We start from the raw sequence: 17,456 nt of genomic DNA, 5'->3' as shown, positions 1-17,456 counted from the left end.
TGGGCGCTGACGAATGGTTCTTTATTCCTCATAGTTAGTGACAGGAGATGGGAGACCACAGAATAGCTGCGATATCCCCAGGAGAAGAGTTAGGAGTCCGTAGTTTCTCTCTTTTTCACTCATTGTCTCTCTCTCTCTCCTAATACAAGCCAAGGGTTACTTGTTTCTTCTGACGCAATGGTTCTCAAACTTGACTGTACATCTTCATCACCGGTAGCATTCACTACATTATATATGGTTGGATTGAACCTCCACCTTCTGGAATGGAGCTTGAAGCTCTCATTTTTAGCAAGTTCTCATAGGATGCTATGCTGCTGGCCTGCGGACTGTAGTTGGAGAATCAATGATCTGTTTCCTGTGTTCTGTCCACGACTATCACCCTTTCTCCTCTTTCTTACATAAAGCCATATGGTCTATTCTGCATAATTTACCAAGGTAGGAATTATCTTGTCAATGCTTTGCAAAGCTATGGAAACATTCAGATAGCCAACGTGCATCTGTTCCACGGTATTGAACCTTTCTCGAGTGACAGTGTACAGCCTAGATCTGTGACCGCGTATTTGATAAATGGGTCTGCGTCTTCAGGATTTCTGAATTTAACTTCCTCTTATCCAGTAGCAATTTCCACATCTAAAGGGTTCACAATCTTCACAAAGCAATTTGCTTTGATGGCAACAGAACTCAATCTTGTATGTCTTCCTTCACTAAGACAAATGTTAGGATCTTTTCCTACTGTGGTGACCTTAATTAGGTACATTCCTGAAACAGAAGTACATACAAGAAAGTCTACAAGCCAAAAAGTAACTTATGAAAAAACTAATTTTTGCATTCCATGCATGCTTCGTATCTAAGGCAAGTGAAAATGACACGAGATCTTTTCCTGCAATGTGTGCCTCCATGAGTTCTTGTCTGTATTCCTACCAGAATCACATCATGCAGTATATTCCCTGAGCTCAAAGCTGGGCTGCTAACTGATGATAGAATTCTTTCCCTCTGACTCATCTAAATGGCACACAAACCCACATATCCATCAATTACTTGTGTTCTTTGAGTGAAACTTATTTCTTGGCATCAAGGTGGAATTTGTGCTCAGTCGCTACTATCTCTGCATACAGTTAAATCCATGAGCTCTCCTAAACGGCAGAACAGTTCTACTCCGTGTGAAGTGATAAAACATTAAAATGTCATTTACAAAAAAAAAAAAAAAAAACTAACTAAAAAAATAAAATAAAATGTCATTTACTTGTGGGCATAGATGGCTTGACAAGGAAATGGACAGGTGTCCCTAACTGGAGCTGAATATTCCATGAGAACTCCCCCCCATGTAGTTACCACTAGTACAAACAATCCGTGGAGATGAGAGAACCAATCCTTACCTCTCGGCTCCCGTCCAATTTGTGGATAATGTGCAATGGGGCAGCCACGGAATTATCTATATTGCTTTACTCCATGGATCTGCCCATAAGTTCATGGTCAATACAATTTGAACTTGTACGTCGGCCAGGAGTGGACCACAGACCTTAGCTGAGTGTCACCAGTGTCCTTTTACAAGTGTCATGTTGCAAGATACGTGGCCAGAATAAATTTCCCACATAGCCTGAATGGAGTCAGGAATTTGAGTGAAAGGGGAAAGGGAGAGAGAAAGGGAGAGAGAGGACAATGAGGAGGGGGGAGGGAAGAAGGGGGAGAGGGAGGAGGAGGAGGAAGGAAAAGAAAAAGAGGAAGAGGAGAAAGAAGAGATAATAGAGCCAAGACACTTGTAAGAGACGCAGCAACCATACACCAAAGATAGTTCGTCTCATGGTTCCAAATTCCTAAGGCCTCCCATTCCTCTTATTCCTAATTTCTATCAGATATCCTTTTTCAATAACAATGAACTTCAATTTCTACTTAATAGGTTCTGACTGATGTGGGGGAAAAAAAAATATGTCCTGACTGATGCTGTGAATGCTGGTCTGCAGAGTCTATGGTTGGGATTGACAGAAGAATTAAGCATGTGTTACCTCCTCTTCAGAAACAAAGTTCTCCCCTGAGATGTATATAAAGCCTGGGTGATGGAGAGATTTTGTGGAAATAAGAGATATTGCCTTGTGCTCCCCAAATACTTTCCTTCCTGACATAGATTCTCCAGCATTCCTTGAAGATTTGAGACCATGTGATGGTTCTGGCCCAAGGAACTGGGGTGGATGTGAAGATGCCCCATTAGACCTGGTGGATCTTATACCTTCACCTTGTGTGGTCCTCCATTCTGTGTACTTTTCCCATGTCAGGGTCCTTGGAGGCCACGTGTTGTGGAAGACAGATGGGAACCTCTTGCATCCTTGAGCCACAGCTTAGAAGTAAGCCATCCGACAAACACTTCCACATGGGAATTTGCTTGAGCAAAGGAGATTGTGTGAAGCCAAAGACACTGTTGGTGCTGTTTGTTACAGCAGCTAGCCTCACCAATAGTGACTGATACAAAGGGGGAAATGCGTCGTTTTCCCTCATGCTTAAGGATGTTACAAACATAGATTAAATAGAACTGAATACATAGGGTAGAACAAGATAGAAGACCTGCTCCTGGGCAGCCCGGGTGGCTCATCAGTTTAGCACCGCCTTCAGCCCAGGGTGTGATCCTGGGAATCCGGGATCGAGTCCCACGTCAGGCTCCCTGCATGGAGCCTGCTTCTCCCTCTGCCTGTGTCTGTTCTTCTCTGTGTGTGTGTGTGTGTGTCTCTCATGAATAAATAAATAAAATCTTTAAAAAAAAAAAAAAAGACCTGTTCCACTTTGGGGGATGTTCTTTAACGACGTGGCAAGCCAGGAATTCCAGAATTCCTTCATCTCCTGGCCTTTTCATTTCATACCTATTCTCTCCGTAGAAATAGGGTCAGTGATGACAAACATGAAATGGTGCTTTTATCTCTGTTGTTGTACCCTCCTGAGAGAGGCCGGGTTAGAAAATAAGAGGTCTGATTTGAACCTTGGTTCTCGGAGCTGACAAGGGAACGTCTCCAGTGTATGTTTGTTTTCTCCTGAAGTGTTGACTGAAAGCTTCGGTGAGGACTACCTAAAAGCAGTTCACTCTTCTCTATGCTGCTTTATTTATCCCCACGATCCCTTTACCAAGTTGCAGGACCTGCAATTATGCTATAGGAGCACTGTTGGTTGTAATGAGAATTTTATTACCTGGAGCCTGAATCTGCAGTGAAGCAAATAACATATTATCGATGTACTAAAACGTATGCTAAAATGTGTGGTAACCTGTGATTATATTAGACGAGGTGACGTGGATTAAAATGTCTGCAAAGGCAACGCAAGATGTAATCGTTGCAATCTGATACCTTTATAAAAATACACAGACGTGTCGTGTCACACTGATTGCCTCTGTCCATTAAAAGCCTCGACACGTCATCTCCATGGACTTAGAAGGCTTTTGTCGTAGCATATGTGCCAATGGATTATGAATGAATTATTATTATTATTATTATTTTTATGAATGAATTATTATTATTATTTTTACCTGTGAGGGACTCCTAAAATTCTCAAATGGAACTAACCTGCCGCAGGTTTTTTCCACACGCACATAGCTTGGAGTCTTTCTAACCTCTTGTAATGAGGTTGGCCGAGCTGCCATGCATGGGATATGAAAAATATGAAAATATGAAAAATTATTGGGCTACTACTCGGTGCTACTTCTACTTGTATTTAAGTAATGTGAGTTTCTTTCTTGCAAAAAGCTCAAAGGGTTAAATGTCATTCTTTATCCTCAGACAACAGCATGATGATGATTAGAAAAGTCTTTTATCTTAATTTCTTTGGCAGTAAAATGCGTTCTGAGCTTGAACCCTTCTCCCCCACCCTAAAAAGTACATTGATAATGCTTGTCCAGAATTTTGCAGAGTGTAACTGCTCTATGGACCTCAATTTGGTGGAGCCCAGACACGCATGAAAGAAACTCATGAAGTCAGAAGATAAACAGTTCAGTGAGATGTTTAAATAATTGGATAATACCCGACATTTCACCTTATCAGTGGCACACTGAAACAAAATCAGTCTATTTTTAGGGTCAACCCCTCCACATTTTGTACAAAGATTTTAACTTTCCTGTGAGCCTTACAAAGGTGATTCGGGTGACATGCCATTAAAGCTAAAAAGTTGACACTTCTCTTAGGTATATAACATCATATTATTTTCATTCATAGTTTCAAATCCGATCGCGTTATAGGCAATGATTTCCCAAGAAATAGTATCCAAAACCATGTATTCGCTTTAAAGAGAATGCACAGCACATCCCAATACAATCTTCTTCTTGACAATAATAGCATCTTGTTTGCATGAGGGTTGGGATTATGCTTTACGATAATTATTCCACTTACTTGACGCAGACACGAAGATGGGAGAAATTGCAGCGCCCTATCTCTGCCTTCAGCCATTTCCATTTTCTGCAAGATGGGAATACAAAGCATCCCTTCTGCTTTTTCTGGGGATTCATGGTGGGTTGATTTCCTGGAAGTGAAGACCTTCTGAGAGACGGTCTCCCTCTGCCCCATATCTTCTCATGGCTCTTGTCTCGCACCCAGCATTGGGGCGTGGGAGGGGTTTAAGAATTCTAAGAGATCTTCACCAAGGATTGCCTTCATCTTCCACCTGTTTCTCCTGTTTCGTAAGACCCCACAAAATTTCCATCTGACGTTGTAGGAGGCAGTGTTAGGTTCTGCTAGCCAGATGCTAATTTGAATAAAAAAAAATACAGAAGGTATTTTTGAAGAATACCATACGTTTCATTCCCCTGAATGTCTCTCTTTGAAATCTGGTGTTACACTATCTTTCAAATGCGACATTGCTTTCACTTTACAAGGGAATACTTAGTCCCTACAGCCTCTGGGGTTTTCACCGATGGACTCGCAAGTTTCATCTCATCAAATGAAGATTGAACGTCTGCAGTAAATAGTAATATTTTACCAGGGCCCTCTTCCTCAGAGTGGCTTGAGATTCATGAGATTGATGTCTGCAAAACTTTGGTAGGTGCTGCCTTGCACAGCTAAAAAATGACAGTCATTTTTCTCGGATTAATTGAATGTCAGTTTATTAAAAAAGAATCATTCTGGTTATCAGAATTCATTAATATTAATACTGTATAAAGCAACAGAAACAGCTGGGTGAGGATGTGGCGCAGTCTCACCTTCAGAGTTGAAATGATCGCACCTTGATTTCCTCAAGTCGGTGATGGAAAAAAAGTTTTTTTTTTAAATGCATATAAAAATGCATATAATTGCTACCAATGAACAGATTTCCTATTTCCACGGTTTCTTAGAAAGATATGAGTGGCAGCTCTGAATTTAACTTTATGCATCTGAACATTTGGAAGAGTTGAAAATAGAAGCAATTTTCTCCTCTCTTCTTCCTTGTTATTACAATCAAATTACCTAAACAATTCAGATAAGATGTAATTCAGGGTTTTGAGTTATTCTAACAAACACATCAATTTCCCACATTTACAGGATTGCAAAGAGAATTCCAAAAACTTGAGAGAAAAGCATTTGAGAATTCTTGGGAAAATCAAAAGAACTGATGAGCAAACGTACATGTTTCTTGGGTCAATATTTATCACTATATTGCTGTTTCTAGCTAGGAATATAAACATTTATGCACGAGAGCCTTAGGGCCATGCTATGGGCGCCTGTGTGTGGGTGCATGTGCGACCATGTGTGTGAATGTTTGTGTATAAATCTGGGGAAGAAGGGATGCTTTAGAAATTATAGACGTTAAGATCACCCCTTAAATGATTTCATTTCATGTCAAAGAGAAAGCAATTCTGGTGCGATTGTTTCTTACGAAAATCACAGGACACCACCTAGAGATAAATAGACATCAATTCAGAAGGAAAAAGCAAACAACTGTCTCAGGGGAGTAAACAGCCATGAGGAGGGAGTTTGGTTTCCCGGAGATGGTGTCTCAGCAATGTCTGTGTCTCTGGAATATCAGGTCTCGTCTCCAGGTGGAATGACATGGCCCGTGTAGGTGTCCAGTCATCGAAGGATGTCGCGACTGTAATGCACTTATGTGCACAAAGTCTTCAAAGTTTACCCCGGTATTCTTTTCCAGGAACTTAGTAATTCTTGCTTTTCATGCAAAATCACATCGACAGACAGTTCTCATCAGTATATATTTCTTCGTCTTCTTGTGGTTGTTTCCATGATAAGGTTTTGGAATAAAAGGCAAGCATAGCTAGCGAGCGAGCCAATACATATAGATGGAAATAAAGCACCATCCATGTCTGAAGCATCTTAGGAAGGATTTGGAAATGCCTCTGTCAGGTATATAGCTCATAAATGAAACCCTGGGTCTTCCTCAGGTGAGGTCTGGCTCGCTTTTTCCTTGGATGTCTCGTTAGAGTGAATCTGGACATAATTTGCAACAAATATTCTTTTTTTAAAATTTAAATTCAACTTGCAAACATATAGTACATCATTAGTTTCAGATGTACATTTTAAACATTCATCAGTTGCGTATAACACCCAGTGCTCATCACATCACGTGCCCTCCTTAGTGCCCATCAGCCAGTTACCCCAGCCCCCCACCCATGCGACAAATATTCTTGATTTACTTTTCTCTTTTTTTTAATTAATTTATTTTTTTTTTACTTTTCAAATTCCAGAATGTTCCACATGGGAGTTTCCCACTTTGCCTACATATATACAATATATACATAGATCTTTTAATATGTCTATGCCACATAGATCAATATTACATGGAAATATATACATAAAAATTGATAAGGCATTTTTTTTTTTGTAGTAGACAGTAAACGTCATTTTTCGCAAATGTGTTGTTACTGGGATGTAGATGAGGCTATTTCCACATCTGAACATCCGCTTATAGTAGCTGTATTTTGTTGATGGGATTATAAGCTAACAGTATAATTTGACAGGCTTGATATATAAGTGCTTTTTGGGGCACGTGGGTGGCACAGTTGGTTAAGCATCTCACTCTTCGTTTCTGCTCAGGTTGTGATCTCAGGGTCTTGAGATCCAGCCTCCTTGTGGGGTTCCACACTCATTGCTCAGTCGGCCAGAGATTCTCTTTCTTCCTCTCCCTCTGGCACTCTCCCGTCTGCTGCACTTTAAAATTTTTTTGTATTTTATTTTTTTAATTATTTTATTTTATTTTTTGTATTTTTTTGTATTTTATCTGCTCTTTCTCTAATAAATACATTTTTAAAAAATGCTTTCATTTTGAGGAGTTTTTATTTGGCTAGAGATGAGGGTGCAGACAAGCAAGTTGTGGGAGGTGCTCAGTGAAGTCAAGATGAGACGAAGATGTAGACAAGGTGCCGTTTAAAACCATGTTCTCTTATCGGGCACCAAAATGTAAACTACACTAAATTAGAACCAAGTAGCCCAAAGCTGTACATTAGCTGTTTGCTAAACGGTCTTGAACAAGATGGATCAATAATATTGTTCATGACATCTTTGCCTTTGGTTCTCTTTGGATCTGGCCAACCCATTTACTCTTCTTTTCCTCATTGGTCTATGACAAGAGTCTTCTGTCTCCATTCCTTTGTGTGTGTACACACGTCCAAATTCATATTGGACCTTCACATGAGGCGACTTTGCAACATATATCTTGAATTTAGAAAGGACGGAGTTCAGAAGAGTGTTCTCACAGCTGCCATTTGTATGTGGTCTGTTAAAACACACACGTAGAAACACACATACACACACGGGATTTCTTTATTATCATAATGTCACAATGATTCACAAAAGATGAAGTTGTGGATTAATGGGTGTTAGGGACCTCCCGCGAGAGGGGCAATTATTTTCCCGTAGTGCAGGCTCAAAATCTAATTTTTAAATTTAAGAAATGCAATTTTGAGAAGACTACATTGCTGACTTCACTGCCAACAGTTGAGTTTCATGCGTCCTCTAGACCCAGCTTCCACACATTACAGGCACTTTTCAAAAAAATTAGTATATTATTGTACATCCGTGTTACCCAAAGTTCTAATCACATTTTCATGCCGAGCGTTTCTTTGAAGTACGTATTTTCAAATGCGAGCATTTCTTTGAAATACGTATTTTCAAATGTCTTCCTATAAATGCCAGACAAACTCGGGTTGCACTACATCTGTCTTTACCCACTTTTTAAAGATTATTTACTTGTTTGAGTGAGACTGGGAGAGAGAACATAAGGAAGGAGGAGGGGTAGAGGAAGAAGCAGATGCCCTACCAACTAGGGAGCCCAATGCCAGGCTCGATCCCAGGACTCTGGGGCCATGACCTGAGCTGAAGGCAAACGCTTAACCACCCAGTTACTGTCTTCAGCTGTTCTGATATGCATGTTCTGAACTTTACATGGCACTTGATTCTTATGCCCAATTGTATTTTATTAAGCTTTCCTGATGAGCATTCTAATTGATCTACAAACTCGCATCTTTTCTGAAATCAAGATTCATTACATCAAGTTGTGAGGTGAAGCTGTCTCACGATCCTCCCTCTTAAAAAAAAATTAAGAAATACAAGGAAAAAAATCATAAAATAGAGAAAGGAGCATGAAGTAGGGGGAACATTACTTGTAGTTTGTTTTCCTTAACTCCAAAAGAATGGGTTTGTGAGCTATGCTTGGTGCCTAGAGCAAATACTTTGCAATTTTACTTGTGATCATTGCTTAAAGTCTGTGAAATTTAGATACACCGTGACTTAACCAGTAGGAGCCAGAGTGAAAACACAGCCAACGGCTTTCCTGTCTTTCTGGGAAAGGAAGCTAACTGGCTGTGACTCCAATTAAGTAGCCTCTGGTGCTCAGTTGACTTCTTTCTTGTTGGAGAACACAGGTAATAAAAACTAGTAACGTTACAGCTTGCACAAATATTGAAGACAAGTCCGTACGACTTTGTTTAATAGAACAAAAACTGAGACTCGGAGGTGCTGAACAATTGGTGGAAGATTACTTAGAAAATAATTAGAGAACCACTGGAAAATAATCAAAATTATCAGCCTTGTTCTAATGCTCTTCTCATGTGGCTGTGACACAAAGTTAGGATAGATTGCATTATCAATAATAATCATAATAGTCATAATAATAATAATAATAATAGCTCCCACTCAGGAATTGCTTACTGGGCCAGATTTTGTCCACTGCTTAACTTATTTATGTTTCTTTAACGATTCTGTGAGACAGATAGGATTATTGCCTTTTGACCGAGACAAACCTTGAGTTGTATAGAGATTAACGAATGATTTGTCCAAATACCCAGAGCTAGAAACTTTTAGAAGACAGAATAAGAGTGGATCTGTTTCATTTCAAAGGAGGATATTGAATTCGTATGAAACCTATCAAGTCACTACTGTGTGGCATTTTATGGAGACAGACTTTGTTGTGGACATTTTATTTCATGTCTAAGAATTCCAGCTTCCATTATCTTGTGATTTTTACCCACATACAGAAAACACGTATTAATATATTCTCGCTTTCAACCTGTTGATTAAATATTAATGAAAACTTCCCCCTCCAGCTAATGTGTTAAGTCTTCACGTACATATATTCTCTATGACTCTTGGATATTGATAAATCATGTCCTTCCCATTGGTAAATGTAGCAACCCTTCAAAAATCAATTGAAACACACCGGTTGAAGCGCTTGGTGTGTATTCATCCAGAAGATGGTCGTGGAGTGACTATTAGATTCCAGCTCTGGACTCTGCAGTGTGGACGGAAAGTCTGCTGGGATGTAAGCATAGCGTAGCCAGCACCAGCACCATGTGCTTCCATGAGCAAGTGGGCAGTTTCTGGAGGAGCAGAAGGGCACCCAGGTGTGGATTGGGTTGACTTTCCAGCATGTCGCTGGTTCGTAAAAATGATTCAATTTATGAGTACACGTGGAGACTTCACCTTGTCATTGGCCACCAGAAGTTATGACAAATTGTTGTGGATGGCTGCTTGCAGCCTGATGCCAATCCTCAGAAGGTGAGGTGGATCCCCTGGCTGTCAATTCAAGTTGCCCTGAGGGTGCTCAGCAACACGCTCTGTTCTTTCTCGTCACCCCACGAAGCTTCGGGATCATTGCCCGTTGCAGGATTGAAGGCGTCTTGGATGCAACTATCTGCGGACTTTTCTCATGTTTGCCTTGGACGTTGTTTGAAAACCACATAAGACCATGACTTCCCCTAGGTACGAATAAAGGATGCTATTACGCCCCTTATTTTAAGGTAAATACATCACCGTGAATAGTTACCTTAATGCACACACCAATTCATGGGGGATTTCCTCGAATTCTATGCATACACATTTTTTTTTAATTTTTATTTATTTATGATAGTCACAGAGAGAGAGAGAGAGGCAGAGACACAGGCAGAGGGAGAAGCAGGCTCCATGCACCGGGAGCCTGATGTGGGATTTGATCCCCGGTCTCCAGGATCACGCCCTGGGCCAAAGGCAGGCGCCAAACCGCTGTGCCACCCAGGGATCCCTGCATACACATTTGTAAGTGAAAGCCACCCCCATTTTTTTTTTCTGGATGTGACAGCTTCATTCTGTTGACAAAGGGAGTTTAAAAGCATTCAATTTTATATAGTTTTAGAGTGAATGTAGACAAATTAACATTAAATGCATCATGTACTTACAGTCAAAGAGATCAGCGTGGACTTTGACAGCAGCTTGAGGTTAGATTGGGTGTGAAACACAGTGGAGGAAACAGCCCTTAAAGAGGGTTGATGGAACCAAGAGGAACACAGTGACCTTGTGTTTGTGAAATTCTCTGCTCAGGCCGCACAGCAAACAGCACTGGGGATATGCTGCACACGGCCCAAGACTCTTGTAGGCAAAGAGGGCTCAGAGCTGCCACGAAATTCAGCTGTTCTGGGGGCACCTCATCAAGGGGTGTATCAGACACACTGCCAAAAATGGGCTGCTTGCACTGACTCTCTCATTGCAACTTTTTTTCCTCAAACATTCCATCATTGAAACGTGACACATGGCATGCCTGGTGGCTCAGAGGCTGGGGGTCTGCCTTTGGTTCAGGGCATGACCCCGGGCTCTTGGGATTGAGTCCCACATTGGGTTCCCCACAGGGAGCCTGCTTCTCCCTCTGCCTGTGTCTCTGCCTCTCTCTCTCTCTGTGTCTCTCATGAATAAATAAATAAAACCTTTTTTTAAAAAAGTGACACATGTTCAGACAACTTACAAAATGGTAAGAAGGAAACAAGTGCACATAGACTCCTAGTGGTAACACCACGAACATTTTGCTGAATCTACTTCCCTCTTTTCATATGGACAAAGACACACTCGGTTGGTTTTTCTTTTACATAATTGAAATTGTAGCATTATATCTTTTAATAAGATGAACACAATTTGTATATGATTCTCACTGGGTTTATCAGATGTGATCACCACCTACATCAAGGAAGAAAATATCAGCACTACTTTAGAAGTCTGCCTCATGCAAGCTCCTTCTAGATACCTTCTATTGGTTCTATTCCTTCTATTGGTTCCTAGAAGGTAACGGCTTTTTCTGATATTGGACACCAAAGTCTAGCCCCACCAGCTTTGGAAACTTATGTAAATGGAACGGGATTTGGCATGTTCTCTTTATCTGGAGCTTCCTCCACTTTGCATTGTGTGATGCAGGATGTAGGGGTAGGTCAGTCATTTCCATTATTTTAAAGATTCCCTCACAGAAATAGCTACAATTTATTTATCCAATCCCTTGTTTGTTTGTTTTTTAAAGATTTTATTTATGTATTCATGAGAGACACAGAGAGACGCAGAGACACAGGTAGAGGGAGAAGCAGGCTCCATGCAGGGAGCCCGATGTGGGACTCGATCCCAGGATCCCGGGATCACACTCTGAGCCAAAGGCAGACGTTCAACCACTGAGCCACCCAGGTGTCCCTATCCAATCCCTTATTAATGGACATCTGGATTATTTCCAGTATTTAACAATTACCCATAGAGATGCTAGGTTTTTAAAACAATTATGTGTGTCTGAGTGCATGCATGCATGTGTGTTCAGACATATGAACATACATCTCTGGGAACTGTTGGATCAGACTTGATTTACTTGATTTACCTTTTCAGCTTTGGTGGATATCATCAGAGAATTTTCTAAAGATTCTGGACCATCAAAAGTATGAGAGATTCGTTGTTCTACTTTTCTCCAGCACTTGATATTTCCTGACTATTTCATTGCAGCCACTCTGGTTGGTATGTGGTTGTATTTTGTTCTGATTTCATATTGAATCTCGGTCATGATTAATGAAGTTGCATTTTCTCACACGATAATGGGGAATTTGGCTTTGCTCTTCCATAAAATCTTTCAGGTGTTTTGCCTCGCCACAATGTTACAGGATCTGCTTTCTTCATATTGATTTGTAAGAAGATTTGTGCATGAGTCTGCAGTTGTATGCAGAGCAATTTATGTATTTTGAAGCATTATAGATATCATGAACATATTCTCCCAGTCTGGTGGTGTGTATCTTCACTCATTCAGCGATGTCTTTTGATGGATGACTATTAGTTATATTATGATCCAATATATCTGTCTTTCCTTTATTCATATATAATTTTAAAGATTTATTTGAGAGACAGAGACCATGAGTGGGAGGGGCCAAGGGAGAGAGAATCTGAAGCAGATTCCGGGTAAGCATGGCACCCAACATGGGCCTCCATCTCAGGATCCTGAGATCACGACCTGAAACCAACAGTCAGATAAATGCTTACCTGACTGAGCCACCCAGATACCCGACATTTATGTTTTTAAGAAACCTTTCCTAACACAAGATCATAAATGTACTTTCCTACATGGACATCTAGCTTTATTGTTTTTCTTTTGAAAGTTAGACGTACCTACAATCTATGTGAAATAGAATTTGTATATGGTGTGAGGTACAGATCTTTCTCTCCTCTCTACATAGTTACCTACTTGAGAAATACCACACCCTGAAAAGATTATCTGCTAGTGTGTGTCAGGGTTTTGTATCAAAATTCAAATACCTTTATGAGTGGGTATATGCAATGTTTCTATTCTGTTCCATTAGATTATTTAGTGTAACACCACATTGTCTAAGCAGTTATAATTTAAAAAAAATGAATGGGAATGTTTGATGAAATTATATACAAATATATTATAATAGTAAGTCTTACATATAAAGGATTTGTGGGGCCCCGGGGTGGCTCAGTCAGTTAAGTGTCTGCCTTTGGATCAGGTTGTGATCTCGGGATCTTGGGATCGAGCCCTACATCGGGCTCCCTGCTCAGCGAGGAGCCTGCTTCTCTCTCTCCCTCTGCCCTTCCCCTGGCTTGTGTTCTTTCTCTCAAATAAACAAATAAAATCTTTTTTAAAAAGGGCACAGTGGAGGAAACAGCAGTTAAAGAGGGTTGATGGAACATGAATGTATGTAAGGACATGAATCATCCTCTGAAAATGTAAGCTCCTCTCCCCCAAATGCTCTCCCTTTTGAGTGTCTGAGCTGTCCTTGATCTTTTATATTTCCATATGCATTATAGAATCTACTCGTGGATTTCTACACACTAGGATTTTGACTGGGATAATAATTAAGGCACAGATCATTTTATCAAGGTTTGATACTTTAACTGTATTATTATTATTATTATTTTATTTATTTATTCATGAGAGACACAGAAAGAGAGACAGGCAAAGACACAGGCAGAGAGAGAAGCAGACTCCTGGCAGGAGCCCGATATGGGACTCGATCCCAGGAACACGGGGTCATGCCCTGGGCCAAAGGCAGGCCCCTGAGCAACCCAGGGATCTCCTTTAATGGTATTACTGATGCAATTTTAAATATACTCTTTTGCAAATTCACTTTCCAATCTTTAGTTCCCAATCGATTTCTATATAATTTATATCTGTACATTGACCTCATATCTAATGACTGAGTAAATGTCAGATATTATTTTTAGTTTTTCATCTTTTGTCAATGTAATGATTTAAGTTGATATCTATATTCAGCCAATCTTGCACTTGGGCAATGGTGGGAACTTTGATTTTTATATATATCTCTGAATACAGTTTGTTAATATTTTGTTTAGGATTTTGGATCAGAGATTCCAAATGGCAGATAATAATAATGGATGCAGGTTATATCCTCTGACTTAGCACTTGTCTTTCCTGCATTGCCTTCATGTCTTGGTATCAAAGAGGGAACTGAGAGGACACATTTCTAACAGAGTCTTGCCTGACCACACTGTTGCTTTTTTCCATGGATGACTTTGAAGAAGGCAAAGAAACTCAGTGCTGCCACTCAGCAAAGACTGGGTTTTCTCTTGTGATGGAAAAAAAAAAATCAGCATGTGTGAATTTCCTGACAGTTTGCTGTTATGGTCCCATGTTGTCCTGTTTGAATGAGATGAGAGGGATATAATCTGCATCTGAAGGCAGCACAGATGAATTGTAATGATGGCCTGTCTCCGCAAAACTTGCCCTCAGCCTACCTCAGTCAGATCAGGCCGTTCATAGTTTGAATCTGCTCTGTGTGGCTTTGGGTCTTGCAAACTGTGTCCTGTTAGTGAAGGTTACTTTGATTGCAAGCAACAGAAAGTTGCTGTTGACAGGTTGGGCCACAAAAGGGAAATCCATGGGAAGGATAATGGGGAGTTTCTTCCATTGTCAAAGAATGTGTTTAACTGCAAAGTCCCTGTAAAGGAATTGACCAAGAAAGCTCTAGAGGCTTCTGAGTGAGAGAAGTTTTACTTGATTATTAGAAAGAAAGCTATCTGCAGGTCCACCTCACTCCAGATATCCACTCCTGGACCAATCAACCGAGGCCATGTCTTGGGGTCCTACTAGGAAAATTATGGATACACATTCTGGATGGATAGACATCAGGAGATGACAAGGGGTGGGTGCAAAGCAATTTCTATAAGATGTGGTAAGTACTGAAGCCAACAAAAACATGCCAAGCCAACATAGAAGCAAAGTGCTGACAAAGGCAAATCACATCCTAATTCATTCAGAAAAGGGATAGTAAGACTTACAGTAGATGCCATATGTTACCAATGTGCTCTTTATCTCTTTTGATTCATTTAGTGGTTGAGTTTCAGAAAACAAAAAACAAAACACACACACACAAACAGGGTTATTCCCAGGCTGTGTATAAAGAGACATTGACTATGGTCATAATGGGAGGAATTTGGATTGCTAAAATGCAAGGTTTACTACTGGGCATTCCACTGAATGACAAACATCCCCGAAAGGGATATATAAGGGCATGGATCATCCTCACCTAATCATGAGAGTCAAGCAATAGAACGCCGTCTGCACTGTGCATAAAACATAACAGTGCAATCTGGCTGTGTCATCCACAAGAGAAGAGCAAACACAGTTGCTGGGACAGCAAAGAGGTGACATTTGCAGACATCCCTCGGGCACTGGGAGTAGAGGATTATTTTTCAAGAGCGCTATCTGCGGGATTAGAAGCAGATTTCCTCATTCTAGTCACGAGGACATGTGGTCCTGGCAGGTCAAGAAGGAAAGATGACTGAGCTGTTCTAGACTTGAGTCTTGTAAAGGTGAGGGGGAAGCCATGACCATCACTTTAACAGATAAACAGATCATCCTCTTTGATATTTTCATTATGCGTTGTGTAAATCACCATCTTGATGTGTGTAAAAATCACGAATCCACACGTTACTGCATCATTGATTGCCCAGTTTGTATAGTCCTACAAATCCAGAGTCAGACTATTTTGACACAGACCTTAATAAGTTTCTGTCAACATGAATACTAATTTGACATTCCAAATTGCGTTTCGAATATCTCAACCTAGATGAGGTTACATGGTGTTTTCTTTGTCTCTCCCCAGTGAAGTAACGCAGTCTGAAAATTTAGCTCTTTACAAGGATTTATGCAAATTGAAATTCCTTGTGTCCCAAACAATATTGTTTGTCCTATACCAGATGATGTGTAGAAAGATACATTGAGCTCATCTAAACGATATGTGAAACACTTTACCCATCTATATTTATTTGCTACACAGAATCTTTCACAATTCATTCCAAAATCAAATTTCCATAGTAACAATATTTTTTTTAAATGCACTGACCCATCAAGTTGCAAGTTCTCAGTCATAATCTGGCAGCTGTCCTTAGGGGAGCTAAAAATAAATCATGCGTTTATGGAAAACATCTCTGTAAAAGTATATTCCATTTCTACAAAATGTGTTTTTGAAATAGATGTTTTGATAATATCCTTTTTATCAAAATGCTTAAAATTTCACATCCTATATTTGATACCGAGTCATTTTATGATATCAAAAATTCCCTAAATTTGGGGGGATTCTTTTTGGTCTAGTTCTGATGTTGACCAACATAAATTTCCATTTTCTGTAGTTGGTAGGGTCCATTTCACATAATTCATGATGTCATTGTCCTTGGAATTGATTGTTTTATAAGCTAGGAACTGAAAAATAAACCCTGGGATGTTGATTGTAGGAAAAACATCTGTTAGATGATCTGCTTGCAGTTCAGAGAGCCTTTAGATAGAGCTGACACCCTGAATGGATGCTTGTTACACTCCATGGAGGTATCGCCTCAGTCAGTAAAACTCTTCCATGCCCCTTGCACACTGGCCTAAAGTTGTACATGCAAGACTCACCTGAAGTATCAGGATTCTGGTGGATTTTCCTGGACACCTGAAATCTCCTACATGTATGAGCCCTTCACTTACAGATGGCATGGATTTGAATGACCACACTCTGCAATGAGAAATGTTCACTAACTTGATGTCTTTATTTCATTAATCTCATTTCAAGTTGTGGGATTTTAAGAAAACTAATGGTAGTCATCACTGGGACTTGAACCTAAATTTGCAAATCCCAAAGGTTGGGGGGGGAGGTGTTAGGGTGCTATCCAGTCTAAAGTATCAACCTCCAGTGGTTGATTCTCAGTGTCCCACCCAGAGATGTTAAATGATAAATTAGTTTTTCTCAGTGGGATGGGAGGTGAGGATGAGATGGTGGTATTGTGTACCTTGGGGGACATTTGATAATGACCAGACACATTTTTGGCTGAGGAAACACTACTGGAATCTGGTGGGTCGAGTTCAGACATGTTGCTAAACATCCTAATGCATACACAACAGCTCCATGTCACCATAAAGAGGTAGGTGAGATAATAGAAAATATTGCCCTGGTTCCCTGCATGGGGCTCCTAAACCCCTTGTAATTTTATAAGGGTTAAGAGCATAGGAACATCTTGTTCTATTGGGGTGATTCTGGGTGGGGTCCTGGATGGGGGCTGGTCACCATAAAGACCAAGCCGTGATGAAAAGCTTGGCATTTTCATTGCCTTTCCCATCCTCCAGATGTGGAAGCAGGGCTGGAAATGGAATAATGGATCATATCTAAGTGAGGAGGTCTCTGTAAAATCCCAACAGTATAGGGCACGGAGAACATCCAGGTTGGTGAACACATCTGCGTGGGGATAATGATGCAACCCAACTCCATGGGGCCAGAA

At 40.4% G+C, this 17,456-nt stretch overlaps 1 long non-coding RNA gene across 1 annotated transcript in view; it reads right to left on the bottom strand.

Moving 5' to 3' along the window:
- Positions 1-4,697, bottom strand: part of LOC144307646 (uncharacterized) — a 38,922-nt gene extending 34,225 nt beyond the window's left edge. The window contains exon 1 of the long non-coding RNA XR_013374426.1: positions 4,362-4,697. This is a non-coding gene — a long non-coding RNA (uncharacterized LOC144307646). The remainder of the gene's footprint in view (positions 1-4,361) is intronic.
- Positions 4,698-17,456: the final 12,759 nt, after the last annotated feature.

This window comes from Canis aureus, chromosome X (assembly GCF_053574225.1).
Source record: "Canis aureus isolate CA01 chromosome X, VMU_Caureus_v.1.0, whole genome shotgun sequence".
Classification (NCBI taxonomy): domain Eukaryota; kingdom Metazoa; phylum Chordata; class Mammalia; order Carnivora; family Canidae; genus Canis; species Canis aureus.
This window is presented reverse-complemented; position numbering and strand designations above follow the sequence as displayed.